The 9,955-nt window shown below is 40.1% G+C and overlaps 3 non-coding genes across 3 annotated transcripts; 1 reads left to right on the top strand and 2 right to left on the bottom strand.

Annotated features, from left to right (window-relative positions):
* Nucleotides 1-2,206: 2,206 nt before the first annotated feature.
* Nucleotides 2,207-2,280, bottom strand: TRNAI-AAU (transfer RNA isoleucine (anticodon AAU)). The gene has a single exon. It is a non-coding gene; the product is annotated as a tRNA-Ile (tRNA).
* A 3,058-nt stretch (nt 2,281-5,338) lies between these two features.
* On the bottom strand, nt 5,339-5,412 carry TRNAI-AAU (transfer RNA isoleucine (anticodon AAU)). Its single transcript has one exon. It is a non-coding gene; the product is annotated as a tRNA-Ile (tRNA).
* A 2,267-nt stretch (nt 5,413-7,679) lies between these two features.
* Nucleotides 7,680-7,753, top strand: TRNAT-AGU (transfer RNA threonine (anticodon AGU)). The gene has a single exon. It is a non-coding gene; the product is annotated as a tRNA-Thr (tRNA).
* Nucleotides 7,754-9,955: the final 2,202 nt, after the last annotated feature.

The raw sequence follows: 9,955 nt of genomic DNA, 5'->3' as shown, positions 1-9,955 counted from the left end.
TTTTCCACATTCCCTTATCAGCTTGAAAGTGACCTCTGCAGAATGCCCTTCCCTGGCCACCCCATCTAAGATAGTTTTCCACCCAGTCTTCTCCATCATACCACCCTGTCTTATTTTCTCATAAGTATAATACACCTACCACTACTCAGAATTATCTTGATCCTTCATTTGTTTACTTGTTTGTCTCTCCCACTAGAATGAAAGCTCCATAAAGGCAAATTCTTTGCCTATTTTTGTGCACAGATTGGAAACCTGTTGAGGTCACAGGTGAGTAACAAGGAGGGGCTTGAGGGAGAACTCTCTTAGCTAAAAGATACCTCTTAGATAAAAGATATCCCTTAGATATCTCTTAGATAAAAGTATCTAAGGTCCATATGTTACCAATTCCATAGACATAGATCATCTGAAGCATTATGTTATCATCAAAGGTTTGGCGACAAACTTCCAACAGGCCCGGTCTGGGAAAGCTGTCTTGGGAAAGCTGATATCTGGGTATGAAGTTTATGTGAATGAAAGAGTAGGACAGTAGGAAAGAGGTAAGAATGCGAAGGTATCTCAGATAGTGGTAACGGTGGGTAATGGTACTAGGATGGAGTAGTGGGGCAAAAAGAAAATCAAGGAATGTTGACAAGCATAGAGATATAAAAAGAGAAACAAGGATCGTAATCAGTGGAATGGGTAAAGAGAAAAGATTATCATGACTGTGGGACAGCACAGGAAAGAAAAGAGAGAAATCTGGTGTCTGTCAATCAGATAGATGAGTAAAACGATCAAGGTCCATGAAGGAGTAGGATCTGTAGGCTGATCTATGATGGGTAAGCCTCACTGTGCAAAAGCCAGCTAAAAAGTCAGAAGTCATTCACAGTGTTCCCAACGTCAAGGCCTTCTCTTATACTCCATCAATTGCCTAAACTCCTTTAAGTTTTACTTGACCTCAAATATGGACCACAGCTTTTTTAACTGGATTTTTTTTGGCCTTTATTTCCCACCATTTATCTTTACCACAACTGCAGCAGACAATGTCGATAGCTAATCAGTGTTCTCAGTTTCAGAAAATAGAATCCACTCTAATTGAGTAAAATTAAAAGGGATTTCTTATGAGTTTACAGAGTTTCTTGGAGACCAGAATCAAGTGTGGATACTACACTGTCAGAAGCACCCAGCCATGAAAATGCTTCGGTAGAAATCTTACTGCTGCCACTTCTGGTTCCACAAAATCCTAGACAGTAGCTGCAGGTAAACTAAAATATCCCAACAACCACGCATGTGTGAAAGGATTTCAATCTAAAATTGAACCAGAGGATATGAAATAGAGAATCTCACACATGCACCCTCAGAAGAATGGAAGATAAGAACTGAGGGACTGATTTCCCCTAAATGCCTGATTTACAGAAGACAGAGACTTATCTCCTGATCCATGGATAGCTGCTAATCTGGCTAGACTTCCCCCCCTTTACACTCCTTGCCCGTAAATACAGCCACCCCAAGCCCTCAACAGACCCACCCGTGGCTTGCTACATGTTGCGTTTCTTGAATTGCAATTCCTCTGCTATTCCCAAATAAACTCAATTTCTGTCCTTTTAACTTGCCTCAGTTTACCTCTTTATTTAGACTGACATATGCCAGAAGAGCTATCCAGGTTTTATCTCACAATATTCATTTCTCCAAAGTCTCGCACGAGTACGTCTGCTCAGCCAAAGCTACGTGACACAGGGAATCCTAGTGACAAGGAGGTCTGAGAAATGTAGCTTTTAGTGCTGCAGGCCCAGTGTATTGAAGGCACACTACAACGGGGTGGCAGAGGTGTAGAGGAAGCCCGTCTATACTACTGGTCACAGTTGCTACCTTGTATCCATTTCACCCTTTTTCCTTCTTAATATAATTCTGATTTTGTTCAGATATGCACTACTCATGCACATAAACTGGATAACTCAGGAGATTCTACCCCCATTTTAAGTTCCAGGGGCAATTCATGATTAGTCTATGATAAATATCTATGTTCTGAACCTTTATAGGCGATTAATTTACAAATTTAGGTTTAAACCAGTGAGCAAAGGCGTTCCCTTGCTGGCTATTATCAGTTCAGAGGTAGGGAAGGGATCTAAGTGGTCATAATCAAGCTTTCATGATTGTAAGAAGTTATGATTTCCTTTTGAATCATGAGCAAAGAAAACTGTCGGAGGTTGCCATGGGGGTATCAAAGGCATGGCCCGTATGGGGATCGAACCCACGACCTTGGCGTTATTAGCACCACGCTCTAACCGACTGAGCTAACAGGCCTGCGTGCCCGTTATGGCTCTTCGTTAATATTTTTAACAGCGTTGACTTCGTGGAATTTCTTTACCATTAACAGGAATTTCATCAGTCGTATTTCCACCAGGCCCACTTTTCGTTAAAAGAGAAAGTAAAGAAGAAAGCTCTGTGTTGGTAAAGAATGAACCTTGTCTTTCAGGACATCCTTTCTTGGAACCAATGCAAATTCTTTTGTAACAAGTACAAAAACCACTTGTAATGAAAATGGCAAATTGAAACATTCGATTGTAAGGACTTTGATGTATTTGCATCTTTGAGACCACAGTAAAGGATGATAAGAGATGGGAAAAGAGTCTTCCAACCTGCAGACTCTTTGGGAATGAGAAGAATGTGTGGTTGGAAGGAATAAGAGCAGTATTTTTAAAGAACAACTAATTTAAAGCAATCCATCCATCCATCCCTGAGCAAAAATTAAAAGCTTCCTTCCACAAGGAAATAATGGAAATGTCATGCTTGTGATAAACAAAAGGCATATGACCTTGATAATAAGGCTGAGCTAGGAAAAAAACTCATCGTGAAAAAGCTCTAAAATGAACCCAGGAAATAGTAATGAACAAAACTTTGCATGAACAAAAGAGGAACTAGATCTGAGGTGAGAAAAGTCAGCTGATTCTTAGGACAGGTGGAAAAGAGTATACATTGAATTTGGGAATGAATGTAGTGTTGTGAGAATAAAATAGACCTGCTTTTTAAGGTTGATCCCAGAATTGCTATGCTATACTGCAGTTCTGGTTTTTCAACATTTACTATTTAGACATATGCACCATATGTCTAAATAAAATACACTATTTATGTATTTTAAATGAATTAACATATTTAAACATAACAACTAACTTATGAGGTGGGTATTATAACCATGCTCATTTTACAAATAACCAAGGACAGAATTTAGAATCAGCATTCTCATCATTTAGCTCTAGAGAACTTCCTTTTAACTAAGTCACTAAACTGCTTCTTAAAATCATGTTCATCATTTTGTTGCTGGATTACTACATTCTGAGGACTCTCCTATTCAAATAACCAAATTCATAGCATCTTGATTTATACCCCAGGGTATTAATTGCTTCAATTTTCAATTAATATTAATCTCACCACTAATATTGAATATGTAACATAGACCTGAAAACTCCTATCCCAGATAAGGAACTCTGAGCATCAGCCATATGCACTGCATTATTATGGCAGGGTAATTCCTTCTAGGAATTTTACTCTATTATTTAGTAATTCACTTCCTCTTCTTGGTTCCCCAATAAGGAAAGGAGGTACATTGAGAGCAAACACCCTAGAGATTGATTTTTTTTCTCCCTTTTTGTTTTACTCTGAAGTTTTTTTTTCTTTTTATATTATACAATTATTTATAAAGGTTCATTGTAGAAAATTTAGAAGGTGTGGCTAAACAAAAAGAAGAAAATAAATATGGTCCATAAATTCCACCATCTGCAGGGAATTACTAGTCAGCACATTTGTTGAATATCCTTTAATATATGTGTGTACACATTCTGGTTGAGTTTACACTTTTAAGGTTATATATATATATATATATATATATATATATATATAATGTCAGACTTACAGAAGAAGTGCAAAAATAATACAAAGAACTCCTGTATACTCTATATCCATTTTCAGCAATTGTTAACACATTTTCTACATTTGTTTGGTTTTTTGTTCTCTCTTCATATGTACTCATTTTTTTCCCCCTGAATCATTTGAGAGTTAGTTGCAGTGTATTTTTTTTAAAAGAGATCATATTCACGCGCACACAGTTTTTTGTACTCTAATTTGTCGATTAGCTATATTTCCTTCATATCTTTTCATGAAGGACAATAATACTGAAAAGTGAGAGAGAGAGATCAATAAATATTTGTTGAAATTATACCTAATTTTATTTGATTATTGAGCAGCTTGGGAGCCCATATTCAAACCTCTTTGAACATTATATGGCTTAAGAAAATGCTTTATTTCACATTATAAGAGAAAAGTATGGATATCATCTCCACCACCTCCTTCCTTGGGTTGGAAAAGCCTACACTTTGTACAATGGTTAAGAAGTTTGCAGAGTCAGTCAACTTCTGGCTGGCAGGACCAACTCATTTTAAAATAAACTCTGATTTGACAGTGTACAAAGGTGAAAGTGCAATTTGGGACATCCAATATATACTAAGAGAAAAATGCAAAACAGTGAATAAATAATTATGCTATCTTTCGTGTGGAAAAACAAGAAAAAATAACAATCAATATACATGTTTACTTGTATATGCATAAAGAAAACCAATAAGGATAAACGAAAAATTAAGGACAGAATTTGCCTGTGCGAGGTGAGGGAGAAAAGTGGGCTGGTGGAGGATAAGAATGGAAGCGAAACTTTCCAATGTATCTATTTTTAGTTTCTCCTTTTTTAAACATGTGATTGTCTTATTTATGCAAGAAAAACAAAATTAAAAATGTTTAAAGTATGTATACCTTTCATGTTGGTATAAATGTGCAGAGTGTATAAAACAAAGATCTTTTGTCATTTTTTCTACTTAAGTTTTGGACAATTTTTCTTTCTATTTTTAAATCTTGTTTTCTTTAGACGGAACTGGGGAGTACAGAATGACCCAGAGGGAGCAATATGAAGAATGGGTGGTTTTACAATTTGTTTTCGGAGGAAGCAATCAAATAACTCAGTTTTTTCTCCAAGAAATAGTTTCCTTACAGGAAAACAAAACAAAATGAAATAAACAAAGAATGGCCCTCTGTTGTACCTTTCACCTGCAGGTTTCCGCTGCTGTTGAGCTTTGTGAGTTGCAGAAGCGCCTGGAGCCTAGAAAAGGTACCAGGCCTTGTGGGGGGCGGGGTGGGGGTCTGTTTGCTCCACCCGAACAAGGTTCTAGAACCCCCTAGCAAGGAAGTTAGAAGGAAATGTGATAGTCACTACGTTCAGAGACTCTTCCTTCCTCTTTGCAGTTTGCACGCCAGGTACAGAACTCTAGCATTCTAGGGTAGGTTTACTCTTTTGGGGGACAGAAAAGGTCAACCGGATTGGCCCGTGTGGGGATCGAACCCACGACCTTGGCGTTATTAGCACCACGCTCTAACCATCTGAGCTAACCGGCCGGATTTCTTCGCATTACTAATGATATTTAAACAGCATTGTCTTGCAGTTTACACTGGGAAGAGAGAGTTGCTTCTTTGGCCGGGGAAATGGATGAGGAGGGAAGAAAAAGCTTCTTATTCTGTCTCAAGGAAGTGTCCTTCTTCCGGGAAAACTTAATCTTTCTCAAACATCGGATTCTGGCCCGAGAAGACTCAGGCCAACGTCCCCAGTCAGGGCTTCCTGAGACCGCGACGTGTGGATCACGGAACTGACCATTGAGCCGCCACAGACCTCTAAGGACTCGGCTCCTGCGCGCGGGATCCAGATTCCTCTCTGCTCCTGGAGACCATTTCAGGCAGGTCAGCTCCTCTTGGAAGCCTCGGGACGCGGGAACCTGCACCCTGTGGCCGCCTGGCCCCGGGGTCCTTCCGCGGTCACCGCGACCCTGAGTCCTCCGCTGTGCTTTCGGGCCTCCCTCTCCGCGCGGGGGAGTCACGGCCTTTGTGCTGCAGTGCTGGTCATCGAACACTTGAGTGGCTGGGGTCCGCGGGAGGGAAAGAACCTTGCGGATGGCTTCTCAAGAGCATCTGACCGGCCATGTCCTTGGGTAGAACCAAAGACAAGGGATGTCGAAGCCAGGACGTGTCAGGGGTCAGGTCAGTTATCTGGACCTGAGAGGAACGTTGGGATCTGAAAGGGAAGGAGAAGCCGAGGCCCCAGTTGGGCAACTCAGTGGAAAGAGGCAGGAAACCTCCTTCCAGAGGCATAACTGAGAAATGCACCCTTTCCAGGCCGAAGTGCACCCTGATCCACCTGCGGGCAGGTGTCAACCCAGGGAGGGGCCAGTAGAGCAGCTAATTCCTGAGTCACCCTCTGCTCTCTTTGCTGGGTTCTACTTCTTCCCTCCTTCCCACCACGACTGTTTCTGTTAAGTTAGGGGTAGTAGTATTTTTCAGAAGTTAATTGACCTGTGTACATTGTAAAAAGCCTTCTTTATGCTCTCTCCCGCCATTTATAAGTACATGTGTGCATATATATCTATATATATTACATAGTTTCCTTTCGGATATGCACTGCTAGTATATAAAGTGTTTAGTATTTGGTATTCACGGGGTTTTTTTCCCCCCTAGAAATGAGAATCATATCCTTTGACTAGCTAAATTTGCCATTTATTTTCGAACTTTCCATTTCAATCCTTTGCTTTTAATATCATAAATGTAAATGATTCTTCTGGTTCTTTAGCACCTTTCACTAAATTTGTACATCTTCCAAATCAACTTGCAGGTGTCTTCATTTGTTTTGTTCCGTGGTGAAAATTTTGAAAGTTTGTAGAGCAGAATATTATTAGTACTATCTATCATTCCTGTTTTACTAGGGTACTTGGTATGGTTAAGTGATTTTTGAAAATCTGGCCACATTCAGACTTACTCTGATAGTAGGCCACAGTCACTTGCTTTTGGTCATAGGTCAGTTCCCTGGAAAATAGACATTGAGATGGAGATTTGTGTGCAGGAGTTTTACTGGGAACACTCTTAGAATCAACAGCAGCGAGAGGGTGAGGGAAGTAGGATTGGGAGGAGGCAGAAGTTGAACTTGCTGTTGTAACAGCGGCCTCAGCTGATCTCACTGGGATATCTGAACCTGAAATGGCCCTTCAGTAATGTTCTGAACTGAGGCTGGATTTGAGCTGCACCCAGGGGCAGGTATAACTTTGAGCAAGGTGCCTCTTTTCCCTTGAGGACAGGGCACAGAGACCAACCCAGTAGTAAGCCATCAGAAGTCAACATTCCTGGAGTGGAGAGATAAGTGCTGCCATCCCGAGAATGATTTGACAGGTGCAACAAACACAGTTCTTCCAGCAACCATGTGTCAGACATGTGCTAATCTTTGACCAGTAACGCCTCAACACACTAACAGAGAAGAGAGCAGGTGTGGTTTGAACAAAATGCTGGTTTGTAGAAAGCCATTTCATTTTTTCTCTTGGGACAAAAGTCTTTGACCCCTGCTGCCAGAGTTTACAGTCTAGTGGATCTAGTGGTGTCCACGCTGGAACAATTTCCCAGGAGGAGATAGTCATCTTAATCTAGTCCCTGTATTTATTCTTCCAAAAGAATATTTTTTCCTTGGTTTTGACTGAGACAAGGTGTCTTTTTTAAAATATATATATATTTTTTAATCACCTGGTAAACCAGTTACTAGACTCATTAGAGCAGAGGTGTGTAAAATTGTGTTCAAATGATATGTAACCAAATGAGTGAGGCTCAATGATATGTAACCAAACGAGTGAGGCTCCGTGGCTTAGTTGGTTAAAGCGCCTGTCTAGTAAACAGGAAATCCTGGGTTCGAATCCCAGCGGGGCCTACTCCTACCCTGCTGAGTGATTTAATGTAGTAAAAAAGTATTTTTCTCTGGGTGATTCCAACTTGAATTGACACCCGATGAATCTTCCAATACTCAGGACTTAAGCTTTGCTTGGGAAAAACGGGTTACTTGTAGAAGAGGACAGAGGTAGAAGGTCGAATAATAACCGGAGAAGCATTCCCAATATACATACCAAGAGTAATTTAAGGACTCTGAATCTTTGTCCGAATCATGATATTAGCAGTGGGTAGCCAGCCTAGCCAGCAGAGGTTTGCCCCTTTAGCCAACTGTTTGATCAAGTGATGGGGATTCAACAGCTTTAAATACATGCCCTTTCAGATATCCTTTGGATTTGCCTGATTACTGAGAGGTTTAATTATTTTTTCAACCTCAGACACACTTCGAATAGAGTTGGCACTCAATTTTTTCTTTTACAATGAACTATTAAATGGCTAATGGCTTTTCTAATTTCAAGGTCATAAGTAGAAGTATTTATCAAGTACCTTTGAGGGACAATGGATAGTGCACTGAAGACAGAGACCCATGGTCAATGGGGGTGAGTTTAAATACTCTACCATTGAATCATTCTTGCTACTCACCATTTCTCCTAGTAAACCTGCAATTTTCCCTTGCATTTTTGCTCTTACCTCTATTCTAAAGGAAGAATAGAGGAAGGTAAGGGGGGAAAATTAAAGAGCTAAAAACCCCTAATTTAAACTTTAAATTGAGTATTGTAATAGCTGTTTCTACTTTTTAAGTGATTCTGGACTCTAGGACATCACTGAAATTTTTGAAAAGAGAAGAATACGATGCCATCTTAAGAGAAAAATGGTTAGTGACAAAACATATAAAGCATCTAACAAGAGTTTCGAGACAGATATAAAAAGCATTTTGAGGTCTGAAGTCTTAGCCTCTTTTCTAGACAGATTTTTCCATAAAAGTTCTGAAAAACACATCAAATCCTAAAAACAAATGTGTTTCTGTTTTATCTGCAGTTTCTTTTGGCATTCTAAGATATATCTTAAAATAATTTGTCAGACTGTACAAATGCCCACTCCCCCATACTTAGAAATGTGCACAGAATTCTACAAGCAATGATTGCATCCTAAGTACCTTCTTGCTTCTCACTGTCATGGGCCAACAGATTAATTACACCTTTGTTGAGCATCAGGTATGCAAATGTGTCAGAAGACTGACATTTTAAAGAACCCCTTAAAATGGAATTGAATCTAATCAGTAATATTCTGTACCTCCAGAAATATTGACTACTTAATAGTACTAAATGATAAAACTATCGTTATTCTATAAAACGGCTTTAAACAAATCATGGACATTCACAATCGTGTCTTTGTTAAAGGGACTTCTCTCTAACTGAAATGCTATTTCATTCTTGACCTAAACAATTCTTCATTCAAACTTCCTCCCCCATTAAATGTGTCCTGGCTTGGGATCCTCAAAGGGACAGCTCCTCTTTTGTGCTCTCAGTGTAGGCCTGACGTTGTCTTAGGCCAGCTGTGTGGTTCTTTCTTCTTCATGGCCAGCTATTCATTTCTCGTGTTGGGCACTGGATAAAGTTTGGTGAACCGATTCGAATGGAAAGTCCCTTAAAAAGGTGGAAGGTAAGGCACGGTGATGATGGAAAATGTTGGGGGGAGAGAAATGATTAAGAAGTGTTTCCACTTGGTGCCCACACACTTAGGTGTGTGAAGTGAATATGATAACGACTACACTATGGAAAACTACTTCCAAACATTGTTACTCTGCAGACTCAACTGAGATCTTCTGGATTCAACTGTCCTTGTTTCCTGTTACCATACTTTCTTCTCTGTGTCTACAATTCCCCATAAGCAGCACACCAAACTTAGGAGTCTTGAACATCCACAGATTGCTAAGTTTAAAGTTCTCTGAGCCTTGCACCTAAACCACGATCACACATGGAAAACTTGAAAGCACTCAGCACTCTCCAGGGCTGACATTTACATCTTGTCTCTGTTGTGGAGTCTCTGGAGCTGACCCTTCCTTGGCTGCCTGCCTAGAGCTGATCTTTCAAAATATCCATGTCTGAAAGAGGTGTCTCCCTAATATCAAACTCATATTTCCATTGCCACCTGCATTTCACATGAGTACCACTTGCACAGTACACCATGATCTCAACTGATCATCAATCCCACTGGAAATCTGTGGTAAAACTTGACTCCTCCC

The sequence above is a fragment of the Tursiops truncatus genome, chromosome 10 (genome assembly GCF_011762595.2).
Source record: "Tursiops truncatus isolate mTurTru1 chromosome 10, mTurTru1.mat.Y, whole genome shotgun sequence".
Lineage (NCBI taxonomy): Eukaryota > Metazoa > Chordata > Mammalia > Artiodactyla > Delphinidae > Tursiops > Tursiops truncatus.
This window is presented reverse-complemented; position numbering and strand designations above follow the sequence as displayed.